This window comes from Podarcis erhardii, assembly GCF_964252035.2.
Source record: "Podarcis erhardii genome assembly, chromosome: 3".
NCBI lineage: Eukaryota > Metazoa > Chordata > Lepidosauria > Squamata > Lacertidae > Podarcis > Podarcis erhardii.
The window spans coordinates 17,578,262-17,585,207 of record NC_138507.1 but is presented as its reverse complement, the minus strand read 5'-3'; the positions used below and the strand labels follow the sequence as shown (position 1 = coordinate 17,585,207).

General features: G+C 44.2%; 1 long non-coding RNA gene across 1 annotated transcript; it reads left to right on the top strand.

The window, feature by feature from the left end:
- Positions 1-1,408: 1,408 nt before the first annotated feature.
- LOC309339449 lies at positions 1,409-6,043 on the top strand. Its single transcript, XR_014155363.1, has 3 exons — positions 1,409-2,118; positions 5,359-5,467; positions 5,888-6,043. It is a non-coding gene; the product is annotated as an uncharacterized lncRNA (long non-coding RNA).
- Positions 6,044-6,946: the final 903 nt, after the last annotated feature.

The following is a 6,946-nucleotide window of genomic DNA, read 5'->3' as shown; positions in this document are numbered from 1 at the left end:
TTTTTCCTGTGCTGATGGGTTCCTGAGGCTAAGCAGAGTGCTGAGGAGGTCTGGCTGTGCGGGATGCATTGTGCACTGAAACGTATCTTACTGCATCACCTGGAATGTGACAGGAGCCTCTCCACAAAGGATCCAGGCTTGTAGCTAAGTAACATTTCATAACAAAAGCCATGGATGGAGAATTCCTGGCATTGCAGAGTTGACTTAATTAACTGTCATGCCACAGGGTGAAAGCCTGGCCACATGGGCAGCCCATTTATTCAATCTATTTCTAGCTGGGTACTCTTGCCTTTTGCTGGAAAAAAGATGATCTTTAGAAGTTCTCAGAAATGCAAAGAAATACCTGACCTAATTAACACAATCTAGCGGCAATGCGGTCGCATCCAGGCTGACAGGGAATGAACTTCCCTTTCTTGAGAAATGAAAAGGGATATTTAATTACGGTGGGGCATGCTTATCAGTGGATAATCATTTGTTCCTAATGAGCGGTCATCTGCCGATTTAAGGCTGTTACTTGTATTTTGAGACGGCGTTGGGTTCTGAAATTAATTAGCCACCAGGGATGTGCTGGGATTGTCACCACCACGCACACTAGGGTCTTCCCCCGGCCATGGCAAGAAAACTCTCTCATGGCTCGGAGCAAAGGCAAATCACACACGCGGTCTTGGGGGCACATGCAGAGTTCCAGCTGAACCAAGCTTTTCTGCAATTGTGTGTTGAGGATCACTGGTAGTTGTCCCCAGCTCACCATTTGAGATACACCACATTGATTGGGAAATCTCATCTGAGGGTGGGGTAGGGAGATCAGTGGTGGCTGGCAGCTGCATGCCTTGCTGGGGTGGGTCAGAACCAGTGGCAGCATAAGGGAGAATTTGTAGGGGGGGCAGTATTAGGACAGGTGTCATCCCTGGTAGAATCTGTTGAGGTATATCAGCTCTGGCAGTTCCTGAGTAGGCCTGGGATGCCTGCATTTAGAAATTCTTCCGCGCTGCTCCCGTAGGCAAATGGATTAGTCCTTGTAAGCAAATTTCACTGAAAAATAATTTTAAAAATCAATCACTGTATAGTTCATACCCCAAGTGCTTTCAGTTTCTGGATTGCGTATTTAGAGGCAATGAATGTGCATTTGGAGTACTTCCACAACACTTAAGATTTTGACATCTGCCTTCACTCGTGGGTTCTGTAGTGGTTCTCCCTGAAAAATATCTCTCTCCTCATGTTCATTTGGAAATGCTCCCAAATCAATTCATTCTTCCCCTCCATATCTTTCTTCATTCCTCTGTATCAGGCATCCCCCAACTCCAGATGTTTTGGGACTACAATTCCCATCATCCCTGACCACTGGTCCTGTCAGCTAGGGATGATGGGAGTTGTAGTCCCAAAACATCTGGAGGGCCGAGTTTGGGGATGCCTGCTCTGTATTTTACCCAAGAAAACCTTCTTCACCAAAGCCTATACTCTGTGCACTCATCCACTGAAGGGCTTCAATAAGTAGAATTGTTCTGCCATTTTTTTTAAAGCTAAGGTATTGCCATTCCTTCACACACTTTTGCTGCCCCTGATGACGTTAGAGAGAACCACAAGAAACAGTCCACCTTTCTTACATGATTCCTCTTTACAGCTGTTATGTGTTACTCCATCAACCTATTAATCTGATGTTAGTTATACAGCGTTGTTCACACTGACCATTTCCAGGAAGCACACCTTTTCCTTACATAACAGCCAGCATGGCTGACTTACTTTTAGCAGATGCTGGCACCCTGCTGGAAAATACGCTGCATTTAATGCTGATTCAGGTTGGCAGGTGTGATAATCAGCCTCCAGGATCACAGACTAGACTATTCAGAGACAGAAATTCTCCAGTAGCGGGAAGTCTAGGAAGGAGCCTAGCCTGAGGAAAAGCTGGCTTGCAATTTCTACTCTAGACGAAATATTTTCTCGCAGAGATATTTTCTCCCTCCAGCTTGGGGCTGAAGAATTGTAGCAATATGTCTGAGTCAGACAGTAACTGTCTCTCTCTCTTTTTTTTAAAGGTCTCTGATCTCCACACATGCACTTCCTTCCGTGGTCCAAGCATTAAGATTTCCTCCTGATGTGAGGAGAACGCGTTACTAAAAGGTAAAGGTAAAGGACCCTGGACGGTTAAGTCCAGTCACAGGCGACAATGGGGTTGTGGTGCTCATCTTGCTTCCAGGCTGCGGGAGCCGGCGTTTGTCCACAGACAGCTTTCCAGGTCATGTGGCCAGCATGACTAAACCACTTCTGGTGCAATGGAACATTGTGACAGAAACAAGAGCGCATGGAAACCTTCCCTCCACAGTCGTACCTATTTATCTACTTGCACTGGCGTGCTTTCAAACTGCTAGATTGGCAGGAGCAACGGGAGCTCACTCCGTCATGGGGATTCAAACCGCCGACCTTCTGATCGGCAAGCCCAAGAGGCTCAGTGGTTTAGACCAAAGTGCCACCCACATCCCAAACTGGTTGCTAATCTGTTTTCTAATCTACCTTGCAAAACTGCAGACAGTAAGACGTTAAATCTTGCGAGGCAAAGAGCTTTGCGTAGGTGGGGATCGTAAAGCTGGTGTAAATATGGAGTGTCCTGGCCAAACAAGAGTGGAATTTCCAGCCCAAATGGGAAAGGTTTTATTGGCAGCACTGCAAAGGGTTTGGAATTCAATCTCTAGGATTCTGCACTTGATTGTCTGGAATGCTTCCAACTGCGGGAGCATAAGCAGCGACTTGAGTGATAGGCCACAGGTTCTGATTTTGCTCTCAATGCAAGCTAGCTGTTTGGAGTGGTGGGATTCTGCCAGCATGTGGAAAGTCAAAGAAGACGGATCGGACATGAAATGTAGGCGGAGACAGAATCTTAAAGAGGTGAGCCACGCTTTGGTTCCCAGCAGCCTTTGTCCAGTTTCCGGTCACATGGCTGCATATGGCATAGAATTTGGCAGCCCCAGAATTTTGCGCATAAATTTGGACCGGATGCGTTCCAGCGGTTGGTCAACTGCACCAATCCATAACGGAATGACCCACAGGAGTTTGGGGGCTACTTTGGTGTTAAAGACCTGGAACCAACTGATTTCCTCTGTTTAAGAAGAAACAGGCGATAGCCAGAGCTAGAGTATATCTAGTCAAAACAAGAATTTGAACATATTGTTATTATAACAATAATAATAATAATAATAATAATAATAATAATAATAATAATAATTTATTATTTGTACCCCGCCCATCTGGCTGGGTTTCCCCAGCCACTCTGGGCGGCTTCCACAAAGACCAAAAATACACTAATGTCACACATTAAAAGCTTCCCTAAACAGGGCTGCCTTAAGATGCATTCTGAATGTCAGGTAGTTGTTTATCTCTTTGACATCTGGTGGGAGGGCGTTCCACAGGGCGGGCGCCACTACCAAGAAGGCCCTCTGCCTGGTTCCCTGTAGCTTTGCTTCTTGCAATGAGGAAATCACTAGAAGGTCCTTGGCGTTGGACCTTAGTGTCCGGGCAGAACGATGGGGGTGGAGACGCTCCTTCAGGTATACTGGGCCGAGGCCGTTTAGGACTTTAAAGGTCAACACCAACACTTTGAATTGTGCTCGGAAACATACTGGGAGCCAATGTAGGTCTTTCAAGATTGTTGTTATGTGGTCTTGGCGGCCGCCCCCAGTCACCAGTCTAGCTGCCGCATTCTGGATTAGTTGTAGTTTCCGGGTCACCTTCAAAGGTAGCCCCACGTAGAGCACATTGCAGTAGTCCAAGCGGGAGATAACTAGAGCATGCACCACTCTGACGAGACAGTCCGCAGGCAGGTAGGGTCTCAGCCTGCGTACCAGGTCGAGCTGGTAGACAGCTGCCCTGGATACAGAATTGACCTGCACCTCCATGGATAGCTGTGAGTCCAAAATGACTCCCAATATTAATACATTCCTAGCTGCATTGTACTTTTGGTATCACCCATGTAATCCTGATTTGCAGCATAATGGCAAAGGCTGGAGACAGTGGAGTGGCAAAGAGCTGCATTGACTCCTTATTCTATCGTTTTGCTAAAGGCTCCAGACCCAGATGTGTGTCTGTTTTGCCCCTGTGCAAATGGCATCTGCTCTGGTCCTTGCGTATCAGCTGTGCCTCCAAGGAATGTTAATAATCTGGCTGTCATACAGATGCCTTTTGAAACTGCGATACTCTGCGTCTATCATACTCCAGGCCATTTAGCCTTCCTTCCCCCTTAACGAAAACGCCATTTTAATTGGACGCTGATTATTTATGATTAATGCGATAACAGGTTTGAATATAACCATCAGATATATTCATGCACCAAAGAACTTCCATGGCAAGCACACGTTTTCAAAATCAGACATTTATCATATAATTATTGAGGGCTTAAAGTGCCTAGCTTGCATCCATGTCAGTACTTTATGTATACTTTGTTATAATTTCCAGAACGCTAGCGGCAGCCAAAGCAAGAAAGGGCCTTGTGGCATTTTAAAAATGTATTATAAGCTTTCATGGACAAGAATGTATTTCATCCTCCTGCGATGAGGCTACATTTTAATATTTTAATGTTTCAATATTTTAATGTTGTATTTTAATGTTGTTTTTAAGTTGTAATCATTTAACTTGTTTTTATTATTGCTTGTAAGCTGCTCTGAGCCTGGCCTTGGCTGGGAAGGGCGGGGTATAAATTATTATTATTATTATTATTATTATTATTATTATTATTTCATTGGATGCATGCAATGTAATCCAAAGTTGACAGATAATATCCACATGGACATGAAGGGTGGTGGCGGCGAGGAAACCTACAGGACTTGAATGGGAGTTGAATGCAAAAAGGTGCATTCTGTCAATTTTAGTTTCCCATTTTTTCAATCTTAAGTTTAGTTCTCCATGTTTGCATGAGTTTGCATTTGTTTAAAAAAACAAAAAACCCTGGTGAAAACTCATCAGTGGATTTCTCCTAATCTACATATCTTTGTATGCAACGCTGTCTATTAAGCACATTTGCACAAAGCAACTCCCCTCAGTGTAGTGTGGTGTAGTGTAGTGTGGTGTAGTGGTTAAGAGCGGTAGACTCGTAATCTGGGGAACCGGGTTCGCGTCTCCGCTCCTCCACATGCAGCTGCTGGGTGACCTTGGGCCAGTCCCACTTCTCTGAAGTCTCTCAGCCCCACTCACCTCACAGAGTGTTTGTTGTGGGGGAGGAAGGGAAAGGAGAATGTTAGCCGCTTTGAGACTCCTTAAAGGGAGTGAAAGGCGGGATATCAAATCCAAACTCTTCTTCTTCTTCTCTTCTTCTCAGTAAAATGCATTTTTGTATTCTTTTCACTATTATGTGCATGTTTATACGCACTTTAGGACATAGATTTTTGTACACATTACTTGGCATTGCAAAATTCAGAGGAGTGAGAATTGCAAAGGATGGCTCTGTTTCGACTTGTGTATTGTGTCTGAAGGCGTGAGTCAGGTAGGATCGCCTTTAGATCTCTTTTCCTTTAATAATAATAATAATACAATAATGAAATACATGGTTAGGAATTTGCTGCCCTTTTATGACATATAAAACCAGCCGTTTAAGATGGCGGGGCTGCTTGGCTGGGTTGGCGCTTTCTATCGACTGCTGCAGAATTATCCCTCTGGTTGGCAATATTCATTGAGAGATAGCTGTGAAGTCCTTGCCCTGCTACTTTACAACAAAGGCAGGTGAATTACATCATACCTTTTATGGCATCAGTTAGGTGTTCAAAGAAACTGTAGGCTGGAATTCCTCAACAGATCTATTCAGGTAACAATTCTGAGCAGAAAGACCTGTGAAATCACCCTTTTTCAGTAAACAAATCTCCCAAAGCAGATTCTAGAGTACCTTTAACACAATGTCCTTGTCCAGGGTGCTGAACAAAGACAAGTTGCCATGTGAACCATTGCGTTTCTTCAAGGAGGACGCAGGCTGTTTAGCGGGTACGGATTTTTGCAGCATAGCCACAGAAAATGTACTTCAGTGACATTTGTGCATTAAATAAGGAGCTCCAAAAATCAGTTACCTATTACATAACTTTCCCCCCTCTGTAGTCTCTTCTGAATGAGGTGGCGACTTGTGTATAACTTGCATTTTCTGCTTAAGGAAATAACAAAGCCCTGGGTGGAATTCAGTGTTGAACGATGATGGATGTTTCAACTGCACAAGCATTTCAACTTGCCAGATGAAATGATCGCTCCTCTCCTCTCTCCATGCATGATTCCAGGGGTTCTCCGAATCTTCTCCAGACCCAATTGCAAGGGGCATGTGAGGGGATGAAAGCTCCACTATGCAAGCAGTAGTCCTTGCTCAGAGCTTCCACTGATGGGGCTCGGTAGGAGAATTCTTCGCCCTTAGTTTCATTTTTTCAGTGCACTTTTGCTAAAGAAAACAAGAGTCGCATTCATTCTCCCCATTGAGGTTGGCAGGAGGTTTCCCAATTTTTTTATCTCATCCCTTGACTCGGCTATTTACATTTTCCCCTTCAGATTTATGAAATGATGTTTCTGGAATAGACCAGTGTAGGTCATGTGGGTCTGTTCTGTTCTTTCCAATCTCCCAAGGCTTTAGTTAATGCTTTCATTTGTGGCGCTTTCATCTTATTTTCCACCCTAGCATTCATTTTACCCATTACTTCAAAGAGAGGGTCTAATGAGGTTCTGACTGATTCATCCAACTGTTGTCTTTTGGCCACTAATGACAGCAACTCTAAAGAAAATCTTGATGAGGTTTGCTATGTGAAAAATAGAAGCTTTGAGCTTAAAAAATATATATAATCCTATGTGCTTCATTTTAATTTTGGTTCCTAGGCAACTTTCCTCATTCTGACAGCTGCAGCGAGCTGGATAGTGCCTCAGGCCAAGGATAGAATCCTATTTTAGTTAAAGCCCGAGCAAACATATTTCTGAAATTGGCCCATTTTGTGGAAGA